A 22,109-nucleotide genomic window follows, 5' to 3' on the forward strand; every position below is an offset into this window, starting at 1 on the left:
GGGAAATTCACATTTACATTATGATATATGTATTCGTTAATGTGATCACTGCCAATGCCAGTGTGTATAAACAGAGATCCACTGAAGTTAATCCTTTTTGGGGCAGTGAGGAAGGTTAACTTGTGTATTTGTAGCGCTACGAGGTCCCAGTCAGTGACAGAAAGCACTGTGAATATGTCATCATTTTAACCTTGCATTACACACAGTATAATGTAGCATGCCAAAACATGCACAAACAGATTTAGGTTTAAGGTAAAAAAAAATGCATGCAAAATATAGATTTTAGCAAAATGCAATCACACTGTAGATTGTGCAAATATTGTTATAGTTATCCTAAAAAGCACACGCTCCACTCGCTTGCCGTACCCCTCAAAAGGGATAATTCTCAGTCATCTCTAAGCTTCGCGCGCCTCCATCACTAACGGTGTCTCCAAAGAGGGCTCTTCGCTCCAGTGCTGCTTCCCTCATGCACAGGGCTAACGGTAGGAAAATCCAGGAATGCGGAGGCGAGGTGGGGGTGGTGTTCGGTGTTGGTCTTTCAGGCAGCAAAGCCTTGGAACGCGCTCTCCCTGGTGTTCAGTTATCTCGTGAATTTCATGAAGTTCTGAAAAAAATCAAAACCTGGCTATCCAGGCATTAACAGTCCTTCTATGGTGATCAATTTGCAGGTTTTCCTAGCGCCTGGACCCCACAAGTTTATAAATAAAGAGACCCCAGCTGGTGACGGCACAGCTATAGTTTTGGGGTGCAGCTGTTGCTTCCAGGGGTCCAATACCCTCTGGTAGCCGATTCTTTTTAATGATGACATGTAGACCTGCCATTAGAGTTATCTGTAGCTGAACACAAACATCTTTTTTTTTTTTTAAATGAATATGAGGGATGTAAACCACCCATGGAAGCAAGGCCGGTCCACCCTCCCCAATGGCTGCTGCCTAAATGCCAAGGACTGGGCAGATGAGGTGGCCCCCTGGTCCAGTGACAGGAAAACCTCATCCTACATGGCCGCCATTTTGTGCTTTCACTCTCCAACAAGCACAAGTAGCCCAGACACAGAGTCACAGAAGACTAAGCAGCACACCGTACACCTCAACAGAGTCTACACCGAGGCCGCTGAAGAACCAACCAGATCCCACCAGCGCAGGTCAGCTGAGCAGCAACGCTGCCTGGAAAGCACTGCCACTCCTCGTTTCCATTGCCAACGAGTGTTTGTTTCATCCGTGAGGGATGAACTGTTTTTGTCCTGTGCCTGGGTCACACTTGCCTTCATCCACTGAGGTGAGAGGAAAGGCCCGCCACTGTTGGTGACTACAGTGCCCACGAAGGGTCCCTGATTCACACCTAGGGAATTCCATACTACGGAAGCCGTACAGCTTTTTTAGCAGCAGGATCCAGAACTCGAACAAGTTTGGGTGTGACTGGCTCTTCGTGGGGGTCATTCCCCTCGTGGGCACAAACTCCAATCACCCTCGAAGATCAAAGCACAACATTAGGCCCGCCACCTCTAAGGCACATCCTTGGTGGATTCGAGCTCTTGACCTGATATCACGAGCACTCCCAGGCCACCTGATATGCAACTTTTTAGGTTCAGGAACATCTTAACCCTAAACAGGAAAAACAGATGATCTCCCTCGTATTTCTGATGGAAAAAAACTGAACAAGGTCACTGAAACCAGACATACACACATTGCAATATTTTAGCAAGGTTTTCATAGGTTTATACAGGTTTCATCAACTGTAGCGGACAGTATAGTAAAGGTCCCCAATTTTATCAAACTGTTGGATTAATAGATTTCCTTCCACAGGATAACATTAGTCTGTCGTTTCCAAGGGGAATGTATTATGCTCCGCACCCTCTGAACAGAGTGTTAAGGTCACCAAGGTGGTTGTGACCAGTTCACTGGGAGACATTTGGCACACGCTCAGTCATCCTCATCTGTTCCTCACGCGATACTCAAACCTTGGATTATGAGCAGCACAAACGCTGCGATCAGGGTAATGTTTGGAATATTTTGATTGCGATTTGGTAATCCAGTGTTTAAACCTTGTCTCTGTTGCTATTTTGCATATTTATTCATAGTTGGTTTATTGTTTCTTACTGCCTACATGTCGGTAGAGGTGTACCGTATAGATTTAAATAATCATTTACAGTAAAACACCAACAGCAGTAAACTCTCCCATATGAATTCCCTGGACTGATACATGGGAGGCCGGTCGGTAGGAGTCATTCTGCTTCCTGGCAGGGGTATGCAGCTCAGTGATCACCAGTCTACAGGAGGAAGGGTACAGGACGCGTAAACAACCTATCGGAGGTGCCCTTACCAGCATGTGTATTAAGCACACATGGTTAGCCTGTATGTAGTGTAACATCATTTTAAAGTTGTATATAGCATTTTACAAAGTTTAATTTGAATCATATGACACCCCAGTTTTTGATTTCATAAACACTTGGAGACTTGGATGCTGTACCCCATTGTCCACAGAACCTTTCGTCTGCATTACCCGGTGTGAAATCCCCACTCTCGTACAGTGTTTTCTAACTAGATTTGCTCTATATAAAAGCGTGGTTCTCATGAAGTTGTCTTTTTTAAACTTTATTAAAGCTAACAAAACTGACCCTACAGTACACATTTAACTTGATGGCATTCCCGACCAGCAAACTGTTCAAATGAATTTGTAAGGCCAAATTAATATGAAGGCTGAATGCAGCACTGACCTTGTTTCTACTTATCAAACTGAATGTTGTTGATCAGTTGGTAGGTGGAAAGGCAGGACTTCCTCCATACGCATCAGAGACCTTGAAGCCTTCTTACACACATGTGAGGGGGGGGGGAAGATGTTGCACTCCTGACTACCACTTCTTGTCACATGCTCACCGGGCCTACCTGATAGGGAAAGTCTAAATTTCCTGATTCGCCGCTCGCTAACCTCATCTGAGGGTGCAATGAAAGCCCTACGTACCTTCCTCTTTAATTGAGATGGATTTATGCCTAAAGGCCCAAAGTGGTTTGCTTTTCTATAAAATAAATGCAGACAACCAACCAATCCTGCTTTTCCTTATGAAACCCCTCTAAACTGGATAAAACTATACAACTTGTCCTGGAGTGCCACGTTTGGCTTGCAACGCCTGCATATACCCCACGCAGCCTGTCCTGGTTGGTACCCCATCTCCGAACCTCCAAGCCCACAGCCAGAGAATCAAGCTCATATTCTAAGACCTGTCCCTTGCTTTTCCTTTTTTGCTCTGACAGCCACTTCCACCGGCTCGCTTAGTTTCAAAGTTGCTTCATCCATTTGGAGATGAATGCTGATGCAACTAATCCTGATATAATAATTTTCCTGCGAGTTTGCTCAGAGATGGATTTCAATACCTTACCAAGCCTGGTTTATAGCCCTGTTTCCTAATATTGGCGTGAATACCATTAACATGCTGATACTCTGCCTCCAGGCCTGAGAATGTCACTGACCGTGTGAATATTCAGATTACCTGCACTACATCTCTTTGGTCCCTTTTCTGGGTTGGACAAGATGGCTGTTTTCGACCAACACATTCTGCTATCCAGCTTTGCCGCATTCTTCACTCTTGGAGAAATGCTTATACCCATCCTCTCATGAGTTCTCAATCACAAAGCCAACTGAAAATAGCAGTACATTACAGCAACTTAGGGTAGACAACTCCATGGTAATTTAAAATTCTAGGAGAGAAATATTTACTAGTCGTAACTCCAGCCGCAGAGAATATCTTGGGACATCGGACACCCAATCTATGGTAATTATGGCAGACTTGCAGCAATCCTCCCCATCCTCTCTCCTCAAACAATATTTCATGAGTGGACCATATACTACTCCAAAATATAGTCCTAGCATACCGGGAGGAAGATGTAAACCTCCCCAAGCGGGGCACCATATTTAATAAGGCATTTTTCATCATTTAACATTCGAGCCAACACTTTCATAGTTTCTGAAGGTGCATGTAGTGATTCCCTGCTTTAATACTTCTGCTTCATGATGGACACCATAACCCTCTTTGTCTGGTTCCTTGTCATGTGTACGTGGAGAATGACGCCATACCAGCCTCGCTTCCCTGCACCAGCCTCTTCTCACCTCCTTCACTGGGAGATAAAACCAGGATAGCATATCTACTACTCACTTCTTGAGTTTAGTGTCCAGACAGTTAGGTTAGTTTCATCTGACTCAAGAATCAAAGGTATGCATGACTGCTTCCTGCCCCTGACACCTACAAAGACCCATGTCCCATTGGAGAAGAGCAAGTATGGAAACCCTTATTTAAGTGAAAGGATCCAAATGCAATAGCCAACAGAAGGATTAGATGAAATCCTACCACTTTTGAAACTTTGTGTGCCTCCCATGTCCCCCATTTAGTAAAAAATAAGAGCGTTATCATAACCATGTAGCATCACCACAGCACCAATTTCCTTCTGCATTCATACTGCTAAGTGAAACCTTATCTGTTTAAACCATATTTGTCCAAATGTTCCACTCGATAAGACAACGCTTTCTACTACAGCCCAAGATATAACCAACCACACACAGTGACTCATTAGTACAACCAAGATCTATATCCAGAGCATTATGCAGGTCGAGTAACAGCTTATTTTCAGCACCTGTTTTGTTTTAAACAAACTTCTGATATTAAAAACAGAAGGTAAACCCGGAGTGCATTTGTAGGAGCAAAAATGTGAAAGCTAAATATTTGCATAAATGATTCAACAAAATGATTCTCCAAAGTTGGGACCTAATTGCACCAACATATTAAATAACATGAAATATTAGTATAAAAGGTGCACGTGGTTATATTTATATGGACCAGCTATTTTGTTCAGGAGTTACATTTCTGGATTTCCCAGCCTCTTGCGCATTTAGTGCTCAAGCATTAAATTTACCTACAGTAGTAAACGTGATTTTTTTTTTTCATAAGTCTTTAGCTAAGTGAAAAGTGGCTGGTTGTGACTAAATCGAATGACATCTTCTGTAATTAAAACATTCTTCACTTGTAAACTATATTCACTGTGAGACCTAACAATACCAGCTACACTACACACTCCCAAGTATGCAATGAAGTTTAATAAGTTTTGGACTTGAGATATTTAAAAACCAAGGGCCCAATTCACAGAACTAACTTAAGACAAAATCTTAAACTTACTACTTTTGGTATTCATAGAAGGCATTTAGTAGTAGTAAAGTTAGGATTTTGTCTTAAGTCTGTCTTACGTCTGTCCTAAGTTTGTCTTAAGTCTGTCTTAAGTCTGTCTTAAGTCTGTCTTAAGTCTGTCCTAAGTTTGTCTCGTTTGTCTTAAGACTGTCTTAAGTCTGTCTTAAGTCTGTCTTAAGTCAAACTTAAGACAAAATCCTAACTTTACTACTACTAAATGCCTTCTGTGAATACCAAAAGTAGTAAGACAGACTTAAGACAGACTTAAGACAAACTTAAAACAGACTTAAGACAGACTTAACAAACTTAAGACAAACTTAAGACAAACTTAGGACGGACAGACTTAAGACAAAATCCTAACTTTACTACTACTAAATGCCTTCTGTGCATACCAAAAGTAGTAAGTTTAGGATTTTGTCTTAAGTTAGTTCTGTGAATCGGGCCTCAAGCCATGGGGGGGGGGGGGGGGGGGGGTAGTTTATGTTAGGAATATTATAGTTGATTTCTTATGACGAAAAAGCACTTGCATACAAAGTGAGCAATACAGCTCAATGTCTTCTCCTTAACGTGGTTTATGAATTTGCGATTGACTCCCTTCCCTATTTAGAGGAGGCGTCACTGGATAAAAGCCAGGCTACATCTAAAAATTTGGAAGTGATGGTTTAGAACTGTACTTCGCTGCAACTACTAACATGAGTAGGGAAAATGTTACTTACCATGTAAACATCTGTTTGTAGCATGTAGTGCTGTAGATTCACATGTTCTGCATACTCCTGCCATCTAGTGTTGGCCTCGGATGTGTGCAACTTTTTTTTCTTCGAAGAAGTCTCCGCTTCACAAGGTATAGTGATTCTTCCTATGCCTGGTACTGCGCAGGGACATCAGCTCTATTGTTAGATTTGTTTTCCGCAGGGCAGATGTGGATGAAGAAGGGGCATAGGGAAGCAGATGAGGATGACCATGCAAAAGAAAAAGAAAAAGAAAGGCATCTGCAACAAACCAAGGCTTCTGGGGAGAAGGGTGGGCACATTTGAATTTACAGCACTACATGTCACGAACAGATGGTTACAGGATAAGTAACATTTGCGTTTGTGGCATGTGAAGCTGTAGATACACATGCTCTGCATAGACTGTAAAGCAGTTCTCCCCTGAGCCGTGGATAAATGGAGAACTTTGCAGAGGACCTAAAACGTGTATGGGGGACAGCTTGGTCAATGTTTGCTTGTTGGCAAGCTAAAATATTCACCTAGTAGTGTTTAGTGAATATGTGTGGAGTGGACCAATTAACTGCCTTACAAATGTCAGCTATGGGAATGTTACCAAGGAAAGTTATGAAGGCCCCCTTTTTGTGCGTAGAGTGGAGCCTGGGTGGGGCAGACAATTGCCTCTAGGCTTTGATATAGCAAGTATGAATGCTCTTGACAAGCCACCTGGATATGCTGCCTTTAGTGAGAGGATGGCCTTTGTATGGTTTAGTAAAAGAGACAAGGCATTGTTGTGTCTTGTGAAAGGGCTTTGTCTTATCATTGCAGTACATGAGGGCTTTTTTGATACATCTAGCGTGTGAACAGCCCTCTCTGCTATGGAGTCTGAGTGTGGGAAGAACACCAGGAGTTCAATAGTTTGATTAGGGTGGAAGGAGGATACCACCTTAGCTAGAATTTGTGGGTTAGTCCTACGGACAACTCTATCCGTCAGGATGAGAGTGAGCAACATTTGCCAAATTTTCTGGACCACAAATTTATGGAGTGGCAGAGGAGGAAAAGCATAGGCAAATATCCCTGACCAGTTTATCCATAATGTCGTCTTCTCCCCATAGGTACTCTTCCAGTAGATTGAACTTGTGGTGGATTGCCCAAGATCAAATGCCCTGTGCTAACACTGACAGCTGTTGAGAGTGTGTGCCTTGTTGTTTCTGGAGATAGTACATGGCGGTCATATTGTGTGTTCTGATGAGGACTACCTTGTGTTGTAGGTGGCAAAAGAAAGCTTTGAGAGCAAACAAGATGACCAGTAGCTCTAGGTAGTTGATGTGGAAACCCAGTTGGTGTGGTGCCCACATGCCTTGAATGGCCAAGTTCTGTAGATGCGTCGCCCACCCTGTGAGGGAAGCATCTATTGTGATGGTCATTTGCTGAATTGGGTCGAAAAAAGGCCGGACCCGCAACAGATTGTTGCTGTTCCACCACTGCAGACAGCGATGGGTGTTGCCCAAATTAACATTAGGGGCCAGATGTATGAAAAAATTTTGCATTTGCAAACTGTGCGAAACGCAAAATTCAACGTTTGCAAATGCACAATGGCCTTTCCGCATGTATGAAAGGCTTTTGGATTCGCAATTTTTAGCGATTAACTAAATAGCGAATACAAATAGGGAATCGCAATTTGCGATTCCCTAATGCACATGTAAGAAGCCTTCCCTAAATGCAAAAAGTGCATTTAGGAAACGCTATTACCATCAATTTCAAGTTGATAGTAACCATGTGCGAAATCTGAAAAATGCACAAAACAGCATTTTTCAAAGTTCCATGTTGCGCACACATGCACCTTGGGCATGTGCGTGCCTTACATGTGCACCTTTATTTGTTAGGGGCTTCAGTGGGGCCTTAGGCCCCCGGGGCACCCTGCCTTTACATTACCTAATTTGCGATTACCAATTAGGTAATCGCAATTTAAGAAATGCAAGACCATTCTCACCCATCGGCCTTGAGGCCCATAGGAATGAATGGAGTCGCAATTACAAATAGCGATTCCCTAATTGCGTTTGCGATTTTTAAGAAATTGCAATTAGGGAATTGCTATTTCCTGTCTGTTTTATTATATCGCATTTTGCGATTACCAAATAGCAATTTCTTAAAAATCGCTATTTGTTAATCGCAAAATGATATTTTCATACATGTGGCCCTAGATCCCGCTTGTGACCACTGTGCGACTAGGCACTCTTTTAGCGACACATTTGTAATCAAACATGGGGACTATTGAAATTCAGGAGGCCATTATGCCGAGGGTGTGCATATTCATGCTGACCACAGATTGGTAATCTGGCTGAAAAAGAGACAGTAACAAATGAAAAGCTTGAACCTGTGCTGGGGTATGTCTTCCCGCTGACTGAGTTGAGAACTGCTCTCGCTAAGTTGATGGTGAACCCCAGATTGTGCAACAGGTCTTTGATTGCATAGGTATGTGCCAAGCACTGTTGTTTGTTGTGCTCTTGAGCAGCCAGTGGTCCAAGTAAGGAACACATGGATGCTGCCCCTCCTGAGATGAGAGGCTACCACGGCGAGGTATTTTCTGAACACGCTGGGGGCCACAGTGACCCCAAATGGCAGCACTGTGAATTGAGAATGCTAGCCACTTACCATAAAGCGCAGGTACCAGTGGGGTGCAGGGTGCATTGGGATACGGAAACCAAAGTCCTTCAGGTTGAGTGCAGTCATGAAGTTGTCTTGCTGCAGTGAAGGGATGAGGTCCTGGAGTGTGATCATGTGGAAATGTTCTGACAAGATGTACTTATTTAGGGGCTTGCGGTCGAGTACAGGCCTGAGAGTCCCGTCCTCCTTGGGGATAAGGAAGTACACTGGAGCACTGGCTCTATTGCACCCTTCTGAAATAGTGTCTCTACTTCCTTCTGAAGGAGGTTTTGATGTTCTGGGGAGAGGGCATGTTTCCTTGGATCAACATTTGGTCAGGTTGCAGTGAGTTCTAAGCAGTAACCCCGCCTACTGGTCGGGAGAAACCACATATCAGAGGTGAGTTCTTCCCACCATGAAAGAAACTCCTCTAGTCTTTCCCCAACAGGTGTAGAGTGATTGGGGTGACGGGAAAGGGAGTCATTTTGGAGCGGATGTAGCTCCCTAAACCGCACCTCAACCTGCCTCTACCCCTGTGGTTGTTACTTCTATTGGCTCCCCTGACATAGCCCAGTGTAGGTTGTTGCTGCCTCTAGAAGGAGGCATATGCTGTGGGGGAGGTAGATTTTGAACCCCCTGAGAACTGCGTCCTACAAAAAGAACCATGGGAGTTGGTGTTTGGAGAGCCCCCATAGCTTTGGCTGTATCAGTGTCCTTTTTGATTTTCTACAGCATCTGATCAACCTGCAATCAAAAGAGGTGTTCCCCATTAAACAGCAGATTGAGCAGATGCTGTAGAACTTCCAGGTTAAAGACGGAGACTCGCAGCCAGGCATCTTACAAGGACACTTAAACTTATGCCCTACGCTTCAGTATCAGCTGCGACTAGGATACATCCAAATATGATGATTGAAATGATCCTGCCCTCTGAAACAAGCTCAATGCCACATTCTTTATGCTGGTCTGGGAGATGATGGAGAAGTTCCTCCATCTCGTCTCAGTGGACTAGATCATATGTAGAGATCAGTCCAATTGAGTTGCCAATTCTGTGAGCCGCTGATTGGGCGGCAATCCACTTGCAGGCTGTGTCAATCTTCCTACTCTTTTTATCTGGCAGAGGGGCATAATTAGTGCAATGGGCATTTGCATGTTCCAGAGCTGTATGGACTTCTAAGGAGTCCGATGGGTGTTGGCACCGGATCTAGGGTGTATTTGAGTCGAAGGCTTACATTTTTTAAATCAACCCTTGGGGTGACCACTATGGCTTTCACAGGCTCTTTGAAGGTCTCAGGTGTGGCTTTAAACATGCCTTTTAGCACGGGTGGAACTGTACAGAACGCTGAGTGGTGGACAGCGTTTCAATAAGGAAGTCATCATCTTCCTGGACTTTATGCAACTCTACCTTGTGGAAGGATATAGCCCTGTGAATGACCTCGTGGTAAGAGGTGGTATCTTCTAGCGGGGATGGTTTTATGTGGTAGAGGTCTAGGTAAGTATCTCCAGAAGGGTCGATGTCCTAGTTGTCCCACAGATCGTCCCTAGGCTCGGTATCGAACAGGCCTCATAAGGAACTAGCTGGTACAAGAGGCTTCCCCTAGGAAGAAGAATGTGGGGAACCATCTGCTAAATGAGGCAGATGGGGGTCTCTGTGGTGGTGTGGAAGATGGATAGGGGGAGTGGAAGGTGGAGGAGGGATTGGAGGTGGAGGAGGAGGACTGAGACGAGGTGGTAGAGGACTTGTGCCTCTGTCCTGGTGCTTCTTAACTCTGGCTGGAGGTGTAGGCTTCTATGCAAGCTCCTCCTAAAACGTTAATTTCCTCCCATCAGGGACAGTGTCCTAGACCTTTAGAGGAGGCTAGGTAACAATTCTCCCAGTCGGCGGGTGGATGAAGATCAATTTTTGCCTGTCATCAAGATCCTCTTGGAGACAATGAAGAAAGGGCTGTTCCATTTTCTTGGATCCAGCAGCTGATGGGGCTTTGGGTGCCGGGTGCTTCGGCACCAAAGAGGGTTTTGGTGTCAATGGGGTTTTAGGAGCCAGACAGTGCTTTGAGGGTGCTTTGGGTGCCTTCGTTAAAGGGGCACTGCTTATAGGTTAGAGTTAAAGGAGGTACTGAGACTTCCGGGCACAGGAAAAGCAGCATGGTTTTTTTTTTGTCAAGGATGCATTCCGTATGATGGGCAGATTGAGCTTATGGAGTAACCGAGAAGCGTGTCCTGCAATCTCAAGAACTGAACTGGTAAGGTGCTACAGGATGGGCAAACTTGCTGAATTACAGGAGAGTTTAGCAACTGGATCCTTAACTGCCAACTTTATGAGAATTAAGGACCAGTATACATTAGAGTCTTCCTGGATGACATCCAACCAGCTCTTGCCAGGACATTATATATTCAATTTAGATATAGGATCCTTCCGCTGGGTGCATTTTTCAATAAATGGACTGGGGCCATCCTTTCAGGGTGTCCTGCCTGTAATTGTGAGGTAGTGACAGAGCAACACGTCTTTTTTTTTGCCTGGGTCATAAAATAGCCAGGCAGCGCTGGCTAATCCAATTGTGCAGAACTATAGGGTCCGAGCATTGTCAAGATATATTTAGGATCCTGAAATATAACACCTGCATGCCAGTTGTATATGCAGTGTCACGGTTTTTAACCTCTATGTGGTGTGCGCGCAGGTTGTCCTTGAAGTCCACCTCACGGTCTTAGGTTGATGCATTTTTTTCTCTCTCTCCTATATGGTTTTAAATTTCATTCTTCCCAAACTTCTTAAAGCTTATTTCGTTTTTAAACGGTTTGTAGATGTCACTAATATTATGTGTGTAGTGATTCTTGTCACAATTGTTTTTAATAAGGGGGCAAATATTTACTCAGCTGGCTGCTTGCTGGAAGCAGAAGGCTGGTGATGTTGTAGGAGGGGGGCTAACGTTGCAACAAGCTATGGACTGCTTGGGGCTATTGTGTTGTGAACCTTGGGAAACATTTTAACTCTGTACATTTATTAACGGGACTGCACATTTTATCAGGTTTGTTTCAATGTTTGTAAGCTTATTGTACATGCACTTTTATGGTCTATTCGACCGAAATAAAGTATACGAAGAAGAAGAAAGGGAGTGCTTTCTATTACGAGTCTGCGTTCTTTTTTTTGCATAGTATTTTATTATTTATGTTATGTTATGATAATAAAACTTATTGAGCGCACAAATACCCAGAGGTGTCTTGGTGCTTAGACAGTGGTGAGCCCTAGAGGAACTAACTAGTTCTGAAAAAGCCATGTTTTTAGGTCCTTTCTGAAAGTGGTGAGAGAGTCGGCATTTCTAATAGCAAATGGTAGCTTATTCCATAATTTTGCTGTGCTGTACGAGATACTACGACCTCCCCAGCACAAGGTTTGGATCCTTGGAACCATCATGAGTCTGGCGCCAGAAGAGGGCAGTTGTCTGGCTGGGTGATACCAGGAGAAAAGCTTCTTGAGAAACACTGTTCCGGTGTCGTTCAAGGCCTTGTAAGCAAGACATAGCATAGCGCCTTGAACGTAATGTGCCACCGGGAGCAAGTGAAGTCTTCGAATTTCCTTGGTTACAGACTCATATTTAGGGACATTTAGAAGAAGTCTTGCAGATGCGTTTTGAATCATCTGAAGCTTTTTTTAGGTATTGCTTCTGCATATTAAGGTAAAGTCCATTGCAGTAATCTAGCTTTGACTGCACGAGTGTAGTCACTACTGCCCTTTTGGAGTCATCAGGAATATAAGATAGAACCTTCTTCAATTTTTTGATCAGAAAATGGGAGGTAGAAATGATGGCATTGGTGTGCTGAGATAAGATGAGTTTATTATCGATCAGCACCCCCAAGTTTATTGCCTTCTGGACTGGTTTTGGCGGTTCCCCCATATCCACCGGCCACCAAAGGTCATCCCGTCTGATTTGCAGATTCCCAAAGATTACCACTTCAGTTTTCCCGGATTTGAGCCTAAGACAGTGGTTTCCCATCCATCTATTTATTTCCACCATGCAGCTTTGAAACTGCATTGATAGGGGGGCTTGATCTTTATACGCTGCCACCACCATCTGGGTGTCATTGGCGTATAAAGTAAGGCTTAAGCCGAAGTCTTGGATCAACAGGGTAAGTTCTGTAACATAATTGTTAAAAAGTGCAGGGCTAAGCAATGAGACCTGTGGGACCCCGCATGGTTGGACGTAAGGTGTTGATTTGGACTGGCCTAGTGCCACCGTTTGTCTCCTATCCTTTAGAAAAGAGGACCGCAGGGCTAGTGCCAGGCTCTTGACCCCTAGCATTTCCAGCCACGCTAGCAGTAGATTATGATCCACAGTATTGAAGGCCGCCGAGAGATCAAGGAGGATGAGGGCGGCAGTGCCCCCATTATCCATCACCTTCCTGATCTCTTCGGTGGCTTTAATTAATGCTGTTTCTGTACTGTGTTCTGGGCGAAAGCCAAATTGGGAGGGATGAAGTAAGTCATGTTCTTGTATGAACTGGGATAGCTGCCTGTTCATAATTTTCTCCTCTATTTTTGACAGGAGTGCCAATCTAGATATCGGGCAATAGTTATTGGGGTCAGGGTCGTCTAGATTGTTTTTTATTTAATCAGAGGCAGTATTGGCGAGGGAGAGGTACCGGAAATGAACATATTGTTAAAGATTTCTGTAAGCAAAGGGCTAACTTCCTTGGCTATCTCTTTCAAAAAAGTGGGCGGACAAGGATCTAGAGGGGACCCAGATTTAGTTTCATTGATATGTTTTTCCACTACTTCCGTGTTAAGCCGCGAGAAGCTGTGAAAAATCTTATCACTGGGATCTGCGCATGGGCGTATGTCAATAGGAACCGGAGTGGGGATAGGTTCAAAAGAATCATAGATATTTTTGACTTTATTTCTAAAAGCGTCAGCAATTACCTCACATAAACTGTCATTGTTCTTAGTGCATTTTTTCTTTGGCAGAGAGGACAGCTTCTCTACTATCCTGAACAGTTCTTTGGCGGAGTTCTTCGCTTTTTCAATCTGCCTCGTAAAACATGCCCTTTTTTCTGCGTTCAGCAGAGTTTTGTAATGAATTAAAGCTGCTTTATAAATGCCTTTGTCTGATGTCTCATATTTTGTTCTCCAGCGTCTTTCCAGTCTACGACATTTTTGTTTTTCCTGTCGTAAGGCCTCAGTAAACCAAGGGGCTGAAGGTAAGCTGCGGTTCCCTGAAAATGTTCTGGTGGGTCCTGTGGCCCCAACTGCTTCATTAAGCCAATCCAAATATTCACTAACTGCTAAGTCTAGGGACATATTTAAAGAAGGTCGTGTCCTATCCAGTTGGATGCGAATCGTGGCTTTATCAGACTTGTTCCAGGCCTTGTATGTTAATGAGTGAGACTCGGCTACTCCTGTTTTCTGGACTTTAAGGACAGTGTAGTTGAATGTGACTAAAGAGTGGTCTGTCCATGTCAGAGGGTGAACGTCATTTATTTTTAGGCCTGATACGGATGTAAAAATGCCATCCAGTGTGTGTCCTGCCTCATGAGTGGGCTTGTGCACCAATTGAGATAGGCCTAATGTCCCTATGGTCTCTAGTAGAGAACTGGTGTTTTTGCCCCTCCTATCTTCCAGGTAAACATTAAAATCGCCCAGAATGGTTAACTCATCGGTGGAGAGGATGGGTTCCATGAGCATATCTAGGTTGTTGGTAAACGTACGTCTCTGGTGGTTGGGGGAACGGTAGAGCAGAATGCCCATAAAGTTTTTTTTTGCATTAGCTGCTAAGGTGAAATGGAGGGCTTCATAGTAAGGTGTGGGAGATGGTGAGAAGGTGGCTTCGTACTTTTCCCTATAGATTACAGAGACTCCACCTCCCCTCTTTATTGGACTGTCTACCCTAAATGAAAGGAAACCCTGCAGAGCTGCTACCACAAAATCCGGGTCTGAGGCACCGTTGGCCCAGGTTTCCGTGAGGAACAGGACATCTAGCTTATATGATGATATGGTGTCTGCTACCTCATACTTATGTTTGGCAATGGATCTGATGTTAATGAGGCCACAGCGTGCTTTTATTTGGTCTGGGGGTTGTATCATAATATCATGCTTAAACTAATAATCCCCTACACAAGGTACCACTCATCCTCACTCCTCCCTCCTCCTCCCTCTGTGGTTACCTCCTCTTTTTTTAAAATTCCTTATGGTGGTTGTTAGATTTGGGGGTCTCTATTTGGCAGACGTAGGTACCTTTGACAAATTGGGACCCTTGCGTCTAGTCAGGGTAAGGGGGTACACTCCTAAAATAACCCCTGCTCACCCCCTTGGTAGCTTGGCACGAGGAGACAGGCTTATCTCAGAGGCAGTGTGTCAAGCATTTGTGAACACATACAGTAACCAAGTGACAACACTACAGATGGACACCACACAAGTTTTATATCAAAAATAAGTATTCTTTATATAGGCTTATCACAAGACCGAAAACGACAAACATCCACAATACTGTACTTAAAATGGTAGAATTAGCTTAGTTCTCTTTAGATGTTAAAATGCGACACTTTGAGTTCAATGTACCTTAAGATGCGTAACGCAATACAACGAAAGTGTTGCAAGGAAGGCGATGCGTCGATTCCTTACACGCAAGAACGATGATGCGTCGGGTCCCTACTGCTGCATAGGGGATGCGTTGGTTCTTCTCTGCGAGGGGAGGTGATGCGTCGGTTTCTTAATGCACTTCCGTGGCGATGCGGCACGCAACGCCGTGATGCGATGCAGATCAGGTGCAAAGAAACAAAGATGCCGTCTTTTCTTGATGCAACACGATGCGGACCGCGACAGGCCCTGCGACACGCTTCTCGGTGATGCGGCTGCATCTGCTGCGATGTCGATCCTCTTTTCCGATGGTGTGGGACGCTCCGGCAATGATGCGAGCCACGACAGGCCCTGCGACACGCTTCCGGTGATGCCGCGGCGTCTGATGCAACGTCAATCCTCTTCTCCAGCGATGCGAGTTGCTTCGACAACAATGCGAGCCGCGACAGGCCCTGCGACACACTTCCCAGTGATGCGGTGGCATCTGCTGCGACGTCGATCCTCTTCTCTAGCGATGCGAGGCGCTTTCTCGTTGTGAAGTGACAGCGGCAGTGCGGCGACACGCTTCTTGCTCATGAGTCCCGCTTCCAGCTCCTTGAGACACGCAGTCCCTCAGAAAGCCTCGCAAAACAGCAGGCACTTCCCAAAAACTCTTGGGGAGCTGGTGGGTGAAGTCTGCTGTCCCTGAGTCTTTAGCAGGAGGCAAGCTCTTTTCTCAAGCACTTGGAGATCCTTCACAAGTTGAATAAAGTATACACAAAGTTCCTTCTCCTCTCTTTGGCAGTCAGGCAACCACTGCAGGCCAATCCCTCAAGCTTAGGGCTAGTCTCTCCTCATTCTCTCTGGTTCCACTCCTCAGCAAAGGTTTCTTCTTGTTTCCCAAAGTGATCTAAAGTTCTGGGTTTGGGTCCCAATATTTATACTCAGTTTCTCTTTGTTCTCTGAAGGCAGAGAGGCCTTTGCCTAGTCCAAACCAGTTCTGGTCAGTCCTGGAGCACTTTGGTGACAAGACTCCTTCTTTCCTTTCAGAGTGCAGGGCAGAGACATCAGACGCACCACAGGAGGTGGAGCCAGCATTGTGGAGGGAAGGCACAGCCCTATTCAGGTCCCAGGTGCAACTCCTCCCACCCATCTAGATGCAGATCTCTCTATTCCGCCCTCTCCTGGAATCCCCCAGCCCTTGTCACTCAAACTCCAGACAAGGAATACACAACCTAGCAGAGGCAGGTTTGGATGGTTAGGCAAGAAAATACCTACTTTCTAAAAGTGGTATTTTCAAACACAGAATGTTAAAACCAACTTCACAAAAAGATGTATTTTATCATTCTGAGTTCAGGCATACTAAACTCGAATTTCTACCATGTTCCCTGAGTCAGTTAGGATTCTAAGATGTAATAATCAAACTGCCCATTCTACCTTATACTTGCAATGCACCCTGCCCTTGGGCCTACCATAGGGGTGTCTGATATGAAGAAAAGGGAAGGTTTAGGGACTGGCAAGTGGGTGCACTTGCCCAGTCAGCATGGCAGTACCAGACTGCCCACAGGCTCTGCAATGCCAGGCCTTAGACACACTTTAACAGGCTGCTTCTGTGGGTGGCACAACCAGTGCTGCAAGCCCACTAGCAGCATTTGGATTACGAGCCCTGGGCACTCCTGGTGCACTGTACTAGGGTCTGACAGGTAAACCAAACCAGCCAATCATGGAATCACTAATCCATACATAAATTTACAACGGGGAGCACTTGCACTTTGGCACTGGATAGCAGTGGCAGGGTGCCCAAAGCATCTAACACCAGCAAAAACACAAGAGGCAACAGCAAAAAATGGAAGGGAGACCCACACCAAGCTGCCAGGTCTAACAGGTTTAACTGCTGTCGGCATTTGCCCTTATTCCCCTCTTGGTTGCCAGCATGTTGCTAAGGCCATTTCCATGCCCCCTCCATGATTCATCTGTGGCCTTCAGTCCACAGTTAGTCCTCTATAGCCCATCCCTTCTATATTATATCAAATTGTTTGTAGCAACCTCTCCCTTTATGTATCTTTTCTCATGCATTGCAAATGTTCATTTCTCATTTCCAGCTCTGTACTTTCAGAACCGTTGTGGAGCTCTATTTAAGCGCTATTTAGCCAGGAGGAAGCCCAAACTAATAAGGAGTTTCTGATAGGAGGTAACATTTGTCTCGCTCAAAATCCCCAGTAATACCAGCTGTGGTCTGGGCACTATATGTGTCCCCGTTGCTCCCTTCATGCTCCGTACAATTCCTGCCCAAAATTGGAGAAGTTGTGGGGAGTTCCACAGTGGGTGAAAGAAGGTGCCCCTTCACATCCCCATAGACACTTCTTGACAGTAGCTTTCCCCGTTTTAAATAGGAAGACTCAAGCATAATATCCTCTATGTAATATTTTAAGTTGCATCAACCACAAATCAGACTCTTGAATTACAATATATAAGACTTATATTGAGAGAAGTAACTATAGCTCAGCTTCTCTTTGGAGGGCGGCAATACACACCTTGCTTTTTGGTAGTAGATAGACCTTATTGACATATGTATCCTCAAAGAAATCACACGACAAGCTGTAAATGCCTTTGAACTGTCATTGTGGTCCCTGCAGGATTTATATGAGTCACAGAAATGACAAAGACGAAAATAGGGAACACTGCTAACATCACGTGTACAGGGCAGCTTTGTAACAATGGGTATTTTTATATCTTTCGCAGAATTAAGACATGTAAATAACATACCAGCAGACCAGTGTATAAAATATGCAGTGTTGGATAGGGGAACTAAGTCTCTATGGGCTCATCTTATGAAGAACCTCCTTTTCAGTCCAAGTTTACCAAGATCCACCATGGTCTGCCGCAGTACTCTGCAATCAGTCCTATTCCATTTAACATCTATATGCGTCCCCTGGTGCATGTCATTAAATCCTATGGCATAGGCCTGGTAAACTACGCGGATGATACCCAGTTGATTTCTATCTCTGGAGGGAGAAAAGTCATCCACATTGGAGAACTTCCATGTCTGCATGCAGAATGTGGTTCACTGGTTGAGAAACAACTCTCTGCAATTTAATGCAGATAAAACAGAGATCCTCTGTATTGAGGGTAGGAGAGTGCCCTACTCCCTCCCAGTCGACTTCTGGCCTATTCCTGCTGATCCCCCATTGGTACCATCTAAGTTGGTTCGCAATCTGGGAATCTGTTTTAATGAGAAGCTGACCTTGGAAACTCAAGTTATTAAGACCATGGAGAGTTGCGTCTCCCTTATCAGAACCCTTAGGAAAATCCTCCCCCTGCTCCCTGCACCTACACGCTCTTTGGTAGTAAGAAGTGTGATTATGATCAGGCTGGATTGTTGCAACTCTTTGTTGCTGGAGTCTCCTAAGTATTTAATTGGGAGACTACAGAGAATCCAGAATATGGCAGCCAAGTTGGCTTTGATGCGCCCTCATCAATCATCCTCCTCTCAGGCCCTCACGGAGCTGCATTGACTCCCTATTTTTCAGAGGATCCACTTAAAATCCCTCTCTGTCGTGTTCAAGGCACTGCACGGTCTGGGGCCTATACAATTGCAGAACAAATTTAGCTGGTATGTCCCCGCCCGTTGCCTTCGGTCCTCCTCAGTTAATTGGGTGAAAGTACCCTTGGTCAGAAGAGCTAAATTGGGGGGGCAAGCTTTCAGTGTTGCTGCTGCAAGTCTCTGGAATAAGCTGCCCACAGAGCTGCGGCAGATGAAAGATATTTATGCCGTTTCAAAATAAAATAAAAACCTGGCTCTATACCATAGTTTAATGCCTACCTGTCTCTGTTATAGGTATCTTTTCCATCTCTTTTAGCGCCAGGATACCCGATGGGTTGCAGTGCGCTTTATAAGTACACATTACATTACATTACAAAAGATCAAACTATGCAGCTACTCTTCATGTGGAGGGAGTGGGGGGTCGTTGCGTGGCTGCCACTTTATACAAACTCCACAGGTCCATGCACTGAAGGAACTTAAATATCCTTAAAGGGTATTGAGAGAGGGACCAGGTGACAGACCTCACGGATACAGAATGGGAGGCGTCTCTCAGTCTAAAATGTATACAATTCAATTATCTGATACACACTTACCTTACCCCATGAAAACTGCACAATATGTATGCCGCACTCTATGATACATGCCCTAGATGTTCCCACCCTGATGCAACATTCTTCCATGAGATAGATGTGCCCAGTCATTTGAATATTTTGTGGTAAAATAACAGACAATTTCGAGTTGGACAAGTAAAAACTGCTTATTGGATCCAAAGAGCTGTCTTATGGGACTAATGTCAAGACCCAAAACAGACAGAATGAGTTGTAGAATTATTGATTTAGCTCTTTTGAAAGCTAAACGAGCTATCGCAATACACTTGAAATCACCCCAAGCACTGGAAACCAGCAAACGGAGATCTGAGTTTTATAAATCAGCACAAGCAGAAGATTTTGTACCAAGACCTATGCAATATCATGTGAAGAAGCCAGTCGAAGTAACTGACTGGGAAACAGAACCTCTTTTAGAGGGCCACAGGGCAAACAGGAGCCACCTGGTCTAACAGTGGGTGGTTGAGGCATTTTACTCTGATGTCCTGGGGCCTGGCTTACTATAGGTCCTAAGCAACTGGATCAAGTACCCCTTCAGCACTTGACTCTCAGTGGTAGCGTCGGTCGAGCAGTCCAAGACTTCTCGGGAGGGAGGGGTAGATAGATAGAAGGGGGTGAACACAAGCTCACAACTCAAAATATGTTGAATAGTAGTAATATAATTGTCCAGTCAAGTACTTGCTTTTATATATACAGAAACAATACACAGAGCCCCCTGAGGTCAGGGTTCTAATGTTCGCTAAGCAGGTCCCAGAGTCCCACTTTCCTCTCACTAATGGTAGTAGTTATTACCCATTCACTATAGGCAACATTCAAGTTCAGCCCCACTAGTAGTCCAAGTCTCAGAAGTCCCACTCTGACTCTTCAAAAAGTCAAAAGTGTTCTGGCTTCCGAAAGCTCTATACGGCAAAACCCCGGGGCCTTCCGGCCTTGCGATCAATCTTTCCTGCTCCTTCAGGGGTTGTGCTACCGGAGTCCTTAGAAGCGTTTCACTCTTGGACCACATAGAGGGCTCAAAAGCTACTGACGGTGAGTACATCATGACTCTGCAGGGCAATGGTTGGGCATCCGCAGTGCTTACTCTGGAGATCCTTCCCACAGGTGGGGTGATGATAACTCGGGTTACAATCTTTAGTCTGAGCTAGAGGAAGCATGGTCACCCCAGTGTCTTCTCCTCTTGACGGCAGCTGAACCAGGCAATGTCCCTAGTTCTTCACTGTGGCCCCCTCTGGCATATAGGGTCAATGACCTCACTCTGCACTCGGGCGACAGTCCAATCAGTACAGCAGTTATTTCCTCTTTACAACAGCCTCCTCTGTTACCAACTTCACTCCGCACAACAGGGCTACGATCCGATTGGCACAGCATTAATCTTCATGGTGGCCCTCTCTGTTATACGGGGTCCCCACCTTCACTTTCTACATGGGCTATGGCTTGATCAGTGAAACCACAGCTAAGTTCACGGCAGACCCTTTTGACATATGGGTTCGCCACCTTGAACCTGCCCACGGTTGACAAACAGATCAGTGCAGCAACTGTTTTCTCACACCTTTCTACAGGGTTGCACTTGCCAAAAACCCCCACTAGACCTCGCTCCCTCCAAGTGATGTTGTTATCCTCGTAGAGCACACTGATCTTGGCAAGCAGGCAAGCACTGGTGCCTCCTGCTCCAGGGGTAGGTGGTCCTCTCACCCACCTTGGAGACTGGCAGTTCTTAGTCCCCAGCCCTGGTCACAGGCAGGAATTGCAGAGCTTCTCCTCCTCACATAGGCTGACTGGCTGCTTGACAGTTGATAGTTTTTGGGGTACTGAGCATCCCATCTGAGTCTTTGAAGTTTACGTTGAAGGTCTGCTTCCTTTTGAAGTGGCTATTCTTCTGTCTTGCCTTTCCTCCAGAAAGTGATCTGGTACAGCAGGTGTGACTCCAAATCTAATAGCCCCATAACACAGGCCAGGGGAGTGGCTAGAAGTTCCCACCTGCATGTCAGCCACAGTGATATGTGAATGAAAAGGTTACCCCAGGGTACCAGCCCTATTTTTTATGATTATCTCATCAGCCATATCTCCTTCCTGAGATGTGATCAGGCCCCTTTCCAGTGACATCTCCCTGAAACAAAGAGCACCTTTTAAGTGTACTGAAGAGCCACTCTCCTTCTTCCAGTGTGTGTTTCCTACCCGCCCAGCTCACAGAAATGCAGCAATTCACAAATCTCCTCTTCCTCCTCATTCTCCTCCAGTCTCCCAAAATGGAGCCCAGTCACCCAAAATGGAATCCAGAGCCTTCCATGTATTGCACCCTTCACAGGCACATACACCCAGCAAATGCATAATAAACGTGAGGCAAAGCACTACATACTGACTTGATATAGGCCAAAAGAGAGTTACAAACACAGCAGTGGAACTTTACATGAGTGAACCCACAGACCTCACTTCAGTGAATGAGTGAACCCATAGACCTCACATCAGTGAATGAGTGAACCCACAGACCCCACTTCGGTGACACAGGTAAAAAGGCCTTTTCACTTGCATTGATCACTACATAGTACGCTACTACCATTACGCTTGCACTACTTAACTCCTTTCAAAGGTAGCAGCCTTTCACCACTATGAAGGTAGCACTCTGGGTACTCCTCCCGGCCGAACAAGATCACAATCTGAGCGACAGGCCTATCACATTGTGCACACGGATGAGCCGTGTTCACCCATGACAACAAAAATGAGCACCAGGGACCTGATATTGTTGCAGCTGGGGCACTCAGGGTATGCATGCTTGTCACCATGGGAGGACCTTTTCCATCTCAACACTAGTACACTATTCTGCTCAAAATAAAACCAAAATCAGTTGATAAGCTGCTGCAACTTGTACCTATTAATTTTGGCTTTTTGTGCTAGTCTT

At 45.1% G+C, this 22,109-nt stretch overlaps 1 protein-coding gene across 1 annotated transcript in view; it reads right to left on the bottom strand.

Annotated features, from left to right (window-relative positions):
• The window catches only part of MLXIPL (MLX interacting protein like), a 735,879-nt gene that overhangs the window by 331,554 nt on the left and 382,216 nt on the right, over positions 1-22,109 (bottom strand). The gene's annotated exons all lie outside the window — the stretch shown is intronic.

This window comes from Triturus cristatus, chromosome 3_2 (genome assembly GCF_964204655.1).
Source record: "Triturus cristatus chromosome 3_2, aTriCri1.1, whole genome shotgun sequence".
Lineage (NCBI taxonomy): Eukaryota > Metazoa > Chordata > Amphibia > Caudata > Salamandridae > Triturus > Triturus cristatus.